General features: G+C 43.3%; 1 protein-coding gene across 4 annotated transcripts in view; it reads right to left on the reverse strand.

Annotated features, from left to right (window-relative positions):
* Positions 1 to 13,697, reverse strand: part of DNAI1 (dynein axonemal intermediate chain 1) — a 137,857-nt gene that overhangs the window by 56,685 nt on the left and 67,475 nt on the right. The window lies entirely within an intron of this gene.

Raw genomic sequence — 13,697 nt, forward strand, 5'->3', positions numbered from 1 at the left:
GAAGTTCCCTAAACATCATCCCATAAACATGATAAATGGGTTTGATCATCCCAGAACTTACCAAATGCTCTATCCATGACCACTTATGTAACTCATACCTAGTTCAGAAAACAAACAGCCTTCTCAATACTTTAATTACACAGACTGGGTATTCGCGTGACAGGTCCTTGTGAAAAACTGTTAATTCTCTTTTGTAAAATTGTTTATACTGTGAAGTTCTGTGGAGCATGAAAATTAAGCAAGAGACTCAGCAGAGAGTAGTTAACCCTCCACTGAACGTTTCCTTCCTTTTCTGAGGAAGGAAAAATTGAATGTAAAAGGAATCCATCTGAGAATACCTCAAAATACCAGTTTCATGCCTATAAGACACAACTGAAGAGCTCTGAGTGGCATATACCTTTGAATATCCCTGCACAGGTGAAAGTCTCTGTGTGGAACTACTTTTGTTATATGGCATTAAAGGAATAACATAATTCAATATGACCCAGAATAAAATGATTAATGATTAAAAGGCAGGTTCAACAGGACAAGAATTGCCAAGGCTGACCCACTGTGGACAAAATGTGCTGGGTGTATCTGTTCCAAGAACACCTGCCTGTGAGCATGAGCTACTGCTGTCAGTGATAGTCACCAGCAGCTGCTTCAGATGAAGGAGGTGGTGTAGTGAGAAGTTTTAATTCAAGGTGAGAAATGCAGAGCTCAGGGACACTGGTTACAAAGACATCCAATCTGCCTCGTGCTGAGCGCAGAAAAAACATCATATTTTGAATCAAAAGTTTTTTAAATGTCACTCTAAAATGGTCTGACAGTAAAATGCTTTTATCTGTGTGTTCTCCTCTAACTCATGTTCTTTCTGTCCAGCTTACTGTCCCAAATATTTGGGGAAAACTTTGCAGACCATGAGAGCACTGGTAAATGCATGGAGGAAGGTTCAGCAGCTGTAGTCCATCCCCACCATTCTGTGCATCCCCACCATTCTGTGCAGACACACCTTCTGAGTCCTGATGTGAACACAGAGTGTTGCAAGAGCCTCGTCCAGAGGTGACCAAACAGCATAAGAGCTATCATGAGTTCATGGGGGATTTTCCCAAGCTAATTCCTTTCAGTATTCCCAAAGCAAAGAGGTTTTACCCCAGGGTTTGCCTACTCCAAATAACCTCTCTCTGATGGAGATCTATTCAAGTTTTCTCCTCTTAGTTAGGTGTCACAGCTCTTAATCCATTACATGGGTAGGTGGGGTCACCAGCCCCAAAAATCAAGTAGGCTGAATTGCTTGGGGTACTCTTCCTCCTCTGTTCAGAGCAGTCACCAGTACTTGAGTTGGGTACTTTTTGTAGACAGCTTGAAAAACAGCCTCTCAGGGACACCAGGCTCTGCCCTCAGATGACTATTAGCTGCTCTCAGTGATGGTAGCTTGAATTTCAGAAAACAGAAATTGGCATTTAATCCTTTCAATTTTCATTCAACACCTCTGACACCTTAATCGTGTTTGTGATCCCTTTCCTCCTGATCTCTGAATCCCACAAATGCTTATTAGAGTAATTAGCCCTCATGATACTGCAATCAAATCGGGCATCTGCTCAGAACTGGCCTTTTCCTTGCTCCCACAGGCTTGTCAACATGGCACAACCTCCCACCATTAGCAGCATCCATGCGGAGAGGGGTGGAGCATCTGAGGAGAAAACCAAGCAACTGTCTGCACAGTGGTAAGAAGTTAATTTTTCCCCTGAAGCATGTGATAATCAGCTAGGCATTTTGGCTGTGTGAAACTATTTAGAGCAAAAGTTCAACTATGATACAATCAGAGTAAAGAAGCACATGAAAAATAAAAGTGTGTAAACAGCAGAGAGGAGACAAGCAAGGAAAAAGCAGCAAGCATTTTCTGTCCCTGATCATGATGAGAACTGTAACAAAAACAAGCAATTTTTTCAGTGATCTTTAACCTGACTATTATTGCAGTGCAAAATTAGTGGGTGAAACTCATTGCTGCAAGAACAGCCTACCACTTTTTCTTTTGATTTCTTAAAGCTCGTTTATTTATAAAGAAGTTGAGACAATTCAAAATGGTATTTAATACACAGAAATAGAAATATTAAGAACTCATGTTCATTACTAGGTACAGCAGGTTAGCAGGGTGATAATCCATTCATTTCCAGCAAGAGAATACTATCACTTTTATCTGTGGTAGCTGGTAATGGCTCCTGCCCAGCAGGAGATTAGACCATTTATCCAATCTGATTTGAAAACACCCATGTTTCTGATGTCATTCCCATGAAATATATAATGCTTGATCCGTTTTCATGGGACACAGGCTGTAAGTCACTTGCACTGACACAATACAATTGGTCAGAATCACCCTGGCTCGGAGTGTGGAGTGTGGTGCAGGCACCAGCTACTGCAAACACAGATCTGGCTGGCCCTTGGCTTGCCAAAACTCAGGAATGGGGTGCCACATCCAACACATGCACATTAACTGATGAGCAATTCCTTCCCTTTCCTTCCCTATAATTATCCTTCAAGGATGCCTTTGTCAGCATTGCAGTACCACAGCCCTGCTGATACCTGCCCTAAGTGAAATAAGGCAGATTTTTTGTAATTTAGGGCCTAGAAAAAACTAATAAAATCTGCCCCAGCTAGAGAAGAGGAAAGACAAGGGCATTATCAATCCCCCCTGCACCCCCAATTCACCCTGACATGAACTAGCCAAGTAAGACATTCAAATGACTTTGGCATGCAAACATCTCCCTGGGCTGCTGAGGAATGTTCATGCTATTTTGACCTGGGGACAAATTCATTCCAGTGCCAACCTGGCTATCAGTAAACTCCTAGGCAAAGTCATCATGGCAATGCAGGGTTTGGAGTGACCCAAAAAGCATATTTATTCTCTTCTGAGGTGAAATCAGACACTCCCCTGCCACTGGTGACAATTCACATAGGTTGCTTTCACAAGTCTCCAACAACAGGTACCCAACAACCTCCCTGTAGATACAGCTGTGCCTAATTGCCCTTATACAGAAGATTTCCTCTACCAAGAGTCAAGCCAATTACTCCTTACCATCTCCCCAGTGGATGCAAAGAACAACAGCTTATTCCCCTTTCTGTAACAGTCTTCAAAAGGGCAAGAAATGTTTGTGCCACTGTTCCCTTTTCCCCTCCTTCCAACAAAAATCAACTGCCCCAACTGTTGCCTCCAGGTCCTGTCTTCAGGACCCAAGCTTTCACCACTCTTGTTCTTCCTCTTCAGTCTGGCTCTGCTGCTGCAAACACGTGGCACAGAACTACCCTGAGTTACAACCTCCTCTCTCTCATATTCTTGCTAATTAATTAGAATGACACATATCTTTATACAAGAGTATTCCATTGCTGATCACTGGTGGTGATCTGCCATGCTTCCCCTCGGGCACCCTGCTGCCTAACCAGCCATCTCCTATTTCGTATCTGTGCATTTAATTTCCCCTCTCTAAATGCAGTATTTGCTCTTGTCTTTATTGAATTTCATCACATTGATTTTGGGCCTTTCTTCCAATTTATCAAGATCATTTTGAACATAATCATGTCCCGCAAAGTACCTCGTCCTCCCAGGGGGGCTTCCCTATTCTGTAATTTGAGTTGTTAATGAAAATATTGATCAAAAAAAACCCAGAAGTGACAGCTGGAGAGTCTCACTTGTAGCACTTTCAGAGTCTGACAGTGAGCTCTTTAAGCACACTGCCTGAGCCACCTGAGCAGCCTCTTTATGGCCATTTTACCTAATTCACATTTCTCTGCTTTGGTTATATGTATGTCACTGTGTAAGCCTGGATCAAAAGCTTTAGTCAAGTCAAGACGGATTGAGATGATAACCTTGATTGCCTCTCCCTTATTCATGAGGCCCGTTTCTGTGGAAAAAAAGGAAAAGAAATTGGCTTGATAATCTATTCTGGACAAATCCATGTCAGCTTCTCTGAATCACCTTATTAGCCAGACATTTAACAGTAGTGTTGCCATTTATTCAAGTGCTTTTCCAGTCTTTGAAATTGGTCTGACTGGTCAGTAATTCCCTGGGTCCAATCCTATCATTTTCCTCCAGACATTTTTCCACTCCTTCCGGCCCTTTGAGCACATTCCTCCTTTCCCTGGCCCTGCTGGTGCTACAGGCCAGCGTGCAGCCTGGTGCACTGCTGTGCTATTATCCACACTTTTCAACCCCCCTGTGGCTGGCCATAGATGCCTCTAGCTGGGTGAATTGTCCAGACACTGTTTTCTGTGCTCTGGTACTCTGTCTGTGCCACTTTCCCTCCTGCATTTAAGGACACGCCCTTTTAAGAAGGAATCTGCGGATACCTTTCAGCCAGATATTGGCTCTACAGCATCACTGAAAAGTGTGTGGGGACTGATGACAGTAGGCTATGATACTTCAGTCTGCCCATGTGACAGGTACATGAATGAGTGTGAGTCCATAGGTGACAGCAGAGTGGTGCTTCCCCTCATCCATGCTGCAGAGCACATGCCAACCCTGCCTCTGAGTCAAGGTATTCACTCAGCTCACATGCTGTAAGTGCGCTTGCACATAAACTCCAGCCTCTGACTAAAACACAGGACAGATGTAGCCCAAAAACTCTCTGAAATGCATATAATGGCAAGAAATTGGTCTGGTTATTTCTTTAAGTGCTCCAGGGTATGTTTAATCTGATTTTGCTGATGAGCAAGAACTTATCTAAATTCTCTTTAATATGCTCTTTCCTTATTCTGACCTGTGCTTTTATCCTCTTGTTACATTAAGCAGACAATCTCAGACACTCACTGTAAGGTTAAACAATACAGCATCAAATATTTCATCCTTATTCATAACGCTCAGTAGTAGCTGAAAGCTTGCATTAGTAATAAGTCTATTTCTTCATTCCTTTAACTACTTAGATGCTTCCCAAATGCTTCCCTTTCCCTTTTATGACCCAGAATAACCACAGCTAACTTAACTCATTCACTTCTTTTTATTAATTCATGTTTGTGCTTTTCCCTAATACTCAGCTTTAGACATGTCTTTGTTTCTGTGCGTCAAGCATTTTTTTGTAAGTCACTGTTGAATTGTAGATGCAGATGTAAAGGCCCCACTCAGAGACTCTGCCATTCTGCCCAGCCCAGCAGCTCAGGGATTTCACTCATCTGCCTCCTTAGCTGAAGAGAGACACAGACCTGCAGAAGTCCATGTGAGCACCAGAGAAGCACAAGTGCTTCCCCGCCCTGCTGTGCTCTCCCAGCCACCCTCTTTTGCCCATACCTTGGTCACACAAGGTAAGCAGTGGGATAGGACCCTTCTCCTTGTATTCACACAAGCTAAAGACTTTTACTCCAGGCTTCCCACAGGCAAACATCTGCTCCTTGAGCAAGGGAACCAGCCTCAGTTCTCTCTTGCTGTGCCTGACCTGGCAGCCAAGCACAGACACAAACCCCCTGTCCAAACCACATTTCCTGTGTCAGAATGCACAAGCCTGGGCCAAAGCAAAGTGCCAGAAAAGCTCTGGAGCTCTCTCGAGGTGGACAAGCTGAACATGTGCTGGGATTTAGCAAGAGCACAAACTCTCATGGATGCAGTTTGGCTGCATCTATTGCACAATGGCTCAGCTCACCAGCTGGCAGGTGAAAACCTTATGGATTCTTGCAGAGAGAGTTGGACAGACCAAACTCCAACTGGGAATACCCATCTAAACCTGGGCACCCTAGTCCAGTGGGCACCTTTGCTCTGTGTAGTGGACACTTTCTCCATTTTGCAGCTAGCCTGCCTTTTATTCTGCCTCAGCATCATGCTGAGGGCTCATGCTGAAGTGAGGATCTACAATAAATTGCTCCACAGGTCACATCTTCCGAAGCCAGTTTGATTTGCCCTGTGCTCTAGTAAAATATTCTCCTGGACTACCTTACAGCAGTTTCTGATTTGAACCAAGAAGCAGTTCTATTTCTTCATGCTGTCACCCTCAAATGTGTTTCTTGTTGGTTCCTGACAGCAACTTTCAGCAAAACAGCATCCAGAAACATCAAGTCATTACCAGCAGAGAAGAAATCTTTCACTTTCCTTTTCTGTCAATGACAAATCACAATTTTTTTGTTTATTCTCTTCTCTGGGTCACTTATCTGTGCTGTTTGCCAAGGGATCTGCTGGTGTGAAAGTCTGCCTCTACACTCAGCTTATCCAGAGTCCACCGACTTTTTGTTTTGCTAAAGCAAATAGTTTGTCCTTCCTTGCTGCTGAGACAAAGCAATGCATCTACAACAAAGTTCCCAAATGTCCTCCATCAAGGACATTGCCAGCTATTCTGCATTTGTTGCTTATCATGTCTGACACAATAAGAGGACCTTAACACCTTCGAGAGGATCCTCTTCCAGCAACCACAAGCAAAGCCAAGGCCAGGCACCCTGAGGAGTGTAAGCAAAATGCAAGGCTGCTCTCCTGCAATCAGTTACAAGGGACACCTCAAAATTAATCACTTGGCCATCTAGAAAGCAGAGTACTTAACTCACAAGGAAAGTAACTCCAGCATCAGTTTCTACATATCAAGAGACAGGAAGCGCAAGGCTTGGAGGTGAGGAACAGTGCAGTGCCTGTAGCCCTTCCTCAGCGCCAACTTGGACAGCAGTGCAAGTTATCCTGTGTAGAGGTGGGAGGAAGGAAGACAGAAAACTTCATTCTTCACCATGGTTATTTGAGGTAAAAGCAAAAACTGAGCTTAGTCCAGATGACTCATTTTGACTCAAGGCAGTAATGAAGATTTTAAAGGGCTGTGATAACTGAGTGCAGCCTGGTCAAAGGTCAAAGCAGCCCAGTCAGACTCTATGGCTAAGCCTATATTTGGTGAAGAAAGAGCTCCTGGGTCCTGCATTTGGAGCATATGATATGACTATGGAGAAGATTTAGTTGTGCTCTGGTTATCTGTAGATATGGAGTTCCTGCCAAAGGTAAATGTGGGCAGGCAGGCAGGAACCTTAGTAGGGTTCCAGCTGGTCCTTCAGTGAGGGGCACCAGAACCATGGAATCACCAGCTGGAGCCAGCATGGCAGCGTGCAGCATAAAGGGCTCCTGTCTTGTGATGCACCCTGAGCAAAAGAGATTGCTGCTCTCTATCTGCACTTTTTGCCATTCCTGTCTATTACCTGGGAAACAGACAGCATTTCTGCTGTGGAATGTCTAGCAAGAATGAAAGATCTCAAAAATTTTTTTTAAAAGGTGTGATTTGGTCAACAATGTCATAGAAGGTATTACTGCTTGATTTTTTTTTTCCTCAGAAACCCAGCTGTGAAAGCACAGTCCCTGTCCACACCTGCACCCCTGGGCTCTAGAAAAATACTGGTATAAACACAGTGAATCCAGCCACAACAAAAGAGGAGAAGCCATCCCAGAGGTGAAGAATCAGGCCTGCCATGTGATGAGAGCTGGGCTGTCGCTGTCACACTCCAGAGTCTTTGCACATCCAGGAACCTCACGGTGAAAAGAGTCCATGAGTTGGGGTCACCCCTCTGCCACTGCCTGAGATATCTCCATGGGGAGGATGCTGGAGACTGTTTTGAGGCAAACATGACTTTTTAGCCCAGGAGGCTAATGCTGGCAAGAGAACAAAATCAGATATCCCAGAAAGGCTCATCTGAGCCTCTCCCTTCTAGAATCCATTTATTGTTTAAAGGAAGGTAGGTCTCACATTGAGCTACAAGTAAAACAGAAGGCTGTACTGAGGCTGCCTTTCTTTCAGTGACATATAAAAAAATACACTGTAACTAGATATTTAACAAAACTAACTCTAAGGAGCACAGGCAGATATATCTGACTCTGTAAGGCCTGATGAAATTCCATCTAGGGTACTTAAGGGAGCAGCTGAAGCAATCTCTGAATTTTATAGCAATTAGCTATGAAAACTAGAAGAGAGGAGATGTCCTGGGGGACAGGAACAGAGAAAAATGCCCCCAGGAAACACAAAACAAACCTGTCTTGAAGGATAGGTTAAAGGACAGTGGATGAGTCAGCCTAATGCTGAACTTTGAGAGCTGGAACAAAGTATTAAGTCATCTGTACATATGTACAGGATAAGAAAATGAGAATCAGTGAATATGGTCTCCTCAAAAAAAGACTTTGTCAAATAGAATTCATTTCCTTCTTTATCACGGTAACAAGTCTAAAAGAAAGAGTAGATTTGTTATCTTTAACTTTGTAAGGCTTTTGGCATACTCCCTGTGATGTCTTCAGAAGAAAGATAAGAAATTACTGTGAAGTGGCTGAGTGCTTGAAAATGAATTCCCAAGAATTTAGACAGCAATGTCTTGACCAGATGGGAGAACATCTCTAGATGGTTCCCATGAGGGACTATCCTTGTTTCTTTTAACGTTTTTAGCTTCATTCTTTAAACTTTGTCTAGCCTCTGCTCTAGATAGCCTCTCCAAGGCATCAGGCTCAGTTTTATACAATATTTTCATTAGTAAGTTGCATACTGAATTGCAAAATACACAGGACATTTGCAGATGACGCAGTTGAAAGACATTGAATTCCATTAGGATAAGGACTCTAAGTTATCTTGAAAAGCTGGAGACGTAATCTGAAAATAATAAGGTGATGTGATAAAGACAAGGGCAGTGGGACAGTGACAGGAGTAAGAAAGCATTAAATGTGTAGAAATTAGGGAATTTCTGGCTAAGTGACTGTAGTGGAGGAAAGCATCAGTGGCTGGTGAGGGAATCAGCAAAGTGATATTGCTGGAGTGTCACAGAAATATTTTCACTTGTATTAAGAAGTGTGTACCATGTAAGACACAGGAGGCAAGGACTCCAGTCTGTTAGCACTGGTGAAGGCAGCTAGACTGCCCTGTGTCATTTTGAAGAAAATACTTCAAGAATGATAACACAATGTCTGTGAAGCCATGATGGGAAGAGGACACTCAAGGCCTCTGTTACTTCTCATTTCTGTTGTTCACAAACAGTTTCCCAGTTGCAGAAAGGAAAGTTCAGTTTTATTTTAAATCCAGTCTCACCTCTCACATGTTTACTGTGTGTCATGTTCAATCACATTGTGACTGTTTTGTTCCCTGCAATAGATGAGACTGCTTTGTATAGCAAACAAGTCTTTTGAGTGTGAGTAAAAGCTGATGGGGAAAGATAAATGAAAATTACTTGTTACTTAAAAATAAATCCATTGAAAAATGTTCCTATCTTAAAATCTGGGTTTTCTTTTAAATGCAAATGTTTCAGCTATGACAGGAATCTGCAGATAAGGGAGCTGCTAAGCAAAGGAGGGTTTTCAGTGCTGTTTAGTCTTTTGTAAAAAATTTGTTGACATTTTACCATTAAATCATGCAACAAGACAGAACGGATCAGTTCAATTTGTTGAGGAAGTAAACTTGCCTCCATGACAGAAGCCATTGAAGAGGTAAGGTCTACAAGGAATAACTCCTTCTGAGGTGAGTCAGTAATATTTAAATATTTGGCTGTAGTGTTTGCCTTAGAGAGGAAATGGTTTAGACATCTGACGAATATCAAAGTGTTCAAAGATTCCAATGTCTCTCAGTCAGTTTAGGCTTCCTGCATTTCTCTTACATTTTTAATGAGCAGTGCTGACCTAAAGGACTCCCTGCCATCCTATCTGTAGCAGAGGCAGGGATTTACTCAGATAACTCCTTACTTTACCAACTGTATGTTTGTGATGATGAACACAACAGTTAGGAGAGTCAGGGGGCATGACAGGCTTGGTGACAGTAAATAGGTACTGAAACAAAGTCAGGTGCTTCATCTAGATGAAGAATGAAAGAAGAAATCAGGCAGCAACCAAGGCAGCCAGTTTGGCAGGATCATATGTCACCCAGCAAAGATGCAGGAGGAAGAATTCTTTAAGAATACCTATGATAATGAAAAGCATCTCAAAACCCCCTGGAACAGAAGACACAGCCCAGCACTGCCTGGATGCTCTAGGAGCAGCCCTGGAGCTGCTCCAGCTGTCAGGCACCCTTGTCATGGGCATGAGGCTGGATGATGACTTTATTTATGGGTACCACCAAATACTGGGCCTATCTGGTGGAATATAGCTGTTCTGGCTACAGGCAAAACCAGGAACTTCCCATCTAATAATTTTGCAAATTATTTCTCTCCTTCTAGCAGCATATGTCTATTTACAAGTTTTACAACAAGCATTCTCAGGGTTGTTTCCTCCAAAGTCCTTGAAAGTTTCCTGATAGCTGAGGGAAAACAACTAGATGAGCTCAACAGCAATGAGGAAACACTCTAAGACAAACTCCCACACATTTAGTCCCATAAAAACAGCTCATTAGAAAACCACTCCTCTCCTACACCTTGATGGGATCTTCCTGGGATTCAGAGGACCAGGCTCCATCTCCTCAGTACAAGTGAACTCAAGGGTGCAAGGTCAGCCAAGACGAGCAAGGAATTAGGCCTACTGCATCAGACCATCCACAAATTTGGGGTGCAGAAAAAGGGTAGCAAAACCTTTCCTACCAAAGAGCATATGTGGTGGTGGTGGGAGGGAGGGACTCAGCAGTAAGCAGAGAGCATGGACATAGGAGTGCCACTGAAGCAGGGCAAAGGCCTGAGGCTGAGCATTACTCATGCTTCAGAGACTCAGATTTATCTGAAGGAAGCAGAGCTCAGTTATAAATAGCACTGGATAAGGCTGGTCCTACTTTCAGTTTGTTTTCTTCCTGCTGGGATTTGGATGCTGTGTTTTGTACAGTGTTTCACCAGGAATCTATGTGCTTGTTTCCCTCACAGCACTGCCCAGTGAATTATTAGGCTGGTATGCTAACAGAGGAGGGAGGAAGCAGACATTAGACTGTCACCTGCTTGTCCTGTCAGTGGCTGTGTTCCCATGTCAGGCACAGCATGCAGCTGAGCAATGCATGCCAGAGGCCAACAAAGCTCCAGGGCACTTCACCAGCTGCAATTCACACCTCTTGGCTTCAATTCTGACTGTGCTCATGGTTGAGATGCTCATGCTCATGCAAGATTCCCAGTTTACAACAGACAAAATATGAAGTTTCCCCCTCTGTGTGCAGGAAAAGCAGACACAGAGGGCTGGCAGATTCACACCCAAACTCCCAAGATGCCTGATGTTGCTACATCAGAGAGAGTGACTGCAATATGCCTGACAGAAGATTCCCATCACCACAGGATCAAGTGGATTGCAGCAGGGATGGGGAGAGACTCTCCTGAGGCCTGCTGGATGCTGAGAGGCCCAGACACCACATCAAGCTGTGGCTATCAAGGTGGGAGAAGGGTGGGATTCATGGCCAGCCCCAGCTCCCTGTATCTCACTATATATCAATGTGACCTTGCCTGCAGCATCCCTGCCCAACTCGCCTCCAACTCTGCCATTATCATTCCCTTGCTTTTATTTTATCCTCTTCAGAGCAGCATTCTGTTGTTTCACAGGCTGTATAAGAGCCATTATAGACCCATCAGTGTATTTATATCTACACTATAAAGCAGCAGAGCAGAATTCAAAGACCCAAGCAACCAAACAAATGCATTACTACCTCTCTGGTATTTTAAACCTCAGGCTAACATCTTCTAACATCCCAAGGCATAAAGGGACTTCTAAATTTTATAAGTGAAATTTTCTCTACAAATTAGCCCCAGTGCAACTAACAGGCAAAGAAAGTTTCTTGTATGTTGCTTGGAGAGACCAGGAAAGAAATAATCAACCTGAAAACCTACAGAAGGATGGTTTGGATCTTAAGTAAAGGGAAGAGGGTAAGAGTAGCATGAGATAAGAATCTATTTAGCAAGAAACAGTGAGAGTAGAAGGTAGAAAATAAGTTCAGCATCTGAATGAAGTACAGAGGGAAATGCAGCATCAAAGCAAAAAGAGCTCATTTTTAGACCAACATTACATGATCTGCAATGGACACTTTGCTAGACAATTTCTAACCCAAAAGAATCTATGCCCACGGCACAATTTAAAAATAACCCTGAATAATTTCTGAATCTCCAGAAGACACAGATACTATCTCAAAAAGTACAATGCTGAAGTTAAAACTATCAGAGATCTTGTTCCTTATTGTCAAAGACATTTAGGAATAAGCATTTGGATGTTTACCTCTCCTAACCTATAGTGGCTTAAAAAATGTCCAACAGTTCTGGACAAGGTATAAGCACACAGGAAAAATTTTATCCAGCATTCCTCCCACCGGACTACCTTGCAATTTCCACCACTTCTACCATGCATAAATGACCCCAAAGCTTCCAGATGAATTTCTGTGGCTCAGCACAGCCTTTCGAAAAAGTGGTAGAAGTTAACTCTGTGGGAGACAGGATTTCCTCCATCAGGGCTGTGCCTGTAGTGAGCTCTCACAGCAACTGAGGACAACCAGAAAGCTGCTGATCTCGACCCTGATTTCTACAGCAAGCACAGCCCTTTCCCCCAGCTCCCTCCAGGAGAGGACAGGGACACAGCTGATGCCAGTCGGTCACTAAATGCCTCATGGTGCTGCAGTGAGGAGCCCAGTGTCAGGTACTCAGCAGACAGGACAGCTGCTGCTGCAACAGCCTCTTACTGGACACAGAATTCAGTGTAGGCAGCAGGATTGCAGCTAAGGACTGCAGGAGGAGTGAAAATTACTTTCAGCAAGGGAGTCTCAGACAGACTGAGATCTCTGGACCCTAAATGCATGCTCTCTGGTCCATGGATGCTCCTCCTACTGTTTCCTACTTCTGTGCAAGTGCAGAATGAGTGACATCTCTGGTCTCTTTTACTTCTGGGGTGTTAGAAGTTAATTCAGCTTTCTGTCCTATTTGCACTGGGCCAGGTATGCAAGGCACAGATGGTGGTACAAAAAATGTAGTAGGAAGCTGGAGCTGAGGAGGAAGGTCCTCCATGCAAACACTGAACTGACCCAATATGAGAAACACAGCTGTCTTGCATTACTGAAGAGGTTTGATGCTAAATGATTCTCACAATAAGGTTTGTGCTCCATTTTGCTTTCAGGCTACATTATGTCTCCTATCTTGGGTTCAGATTCCTTGGCTTCGGGTCTTTTTTGTTTTCCTTTCTTCTCCAGATTTGTGTTTCTCCTCTGTAGTTATCCCCTAGGACTATCATCATAGGGTTGAATGAGATTTTTTTTCACTGAACTCTCCTCAGCAAGCACCTATTTTGTGCTTCTTAGTGAGGGCAACAGGAGGGGTGTTGAGGCTGTTCTGATACAGCTGATCTTTATTCTGGCCTTGATAGCAACCCTCTGTTTTGTATTTTTCTTGTATTTCCTTTGCATTAAAAAATTTGTGCGCCTGAAGCCAAAGGAACAAAATATTATGTGAAGCAGTAACATCTCAGAGGCAATGCGAGCAGCAAAATCTGTTTGTCTGACTGCAGATGACAGATTTAGGAGAATGCTCACCATCAGAATGAAACAATGTGCTGGTGTGACACAGGATTATGAACAAAATCCTTTCTTTTTTTTTCTCCTAAGTGTAGAAAGTACGGTCAGCTTTTCATAAAGATCTTTCTTTGTGGAGTTGTGTTTGGAAGCACTGAATGGGGTAAAGAATGCAGGCTATGCTTACTTTAAAGGGATTTTCATTTACTTCTATCAACAAAACAAGAATTCAGTGATGGCTTCACAAACTGCAAAAGTTCAGTGTAGATTTATTTAAGAACTTAGATTGGAACAGAGAAAATAGACAAATAGAAGGGATCACACAATTATGTGACAAACTCCAGTGAGCAATTTCAG

This window comes from Melozone crissalis, unplaced genomic scaffold (genome assembly GCF_028551555.1).
Source record: "Melozone crissalis strain CALT ecotype California unplaced genomic scaffold, PUWL_Pcris_2 ptg000036l_1, whole genome shotgun sequence".
NCBI lineage: Eukaryota > Metazoa > Chordata > Aves > Passeriformes > Passerellidae > Melozone > Melozone crissalis.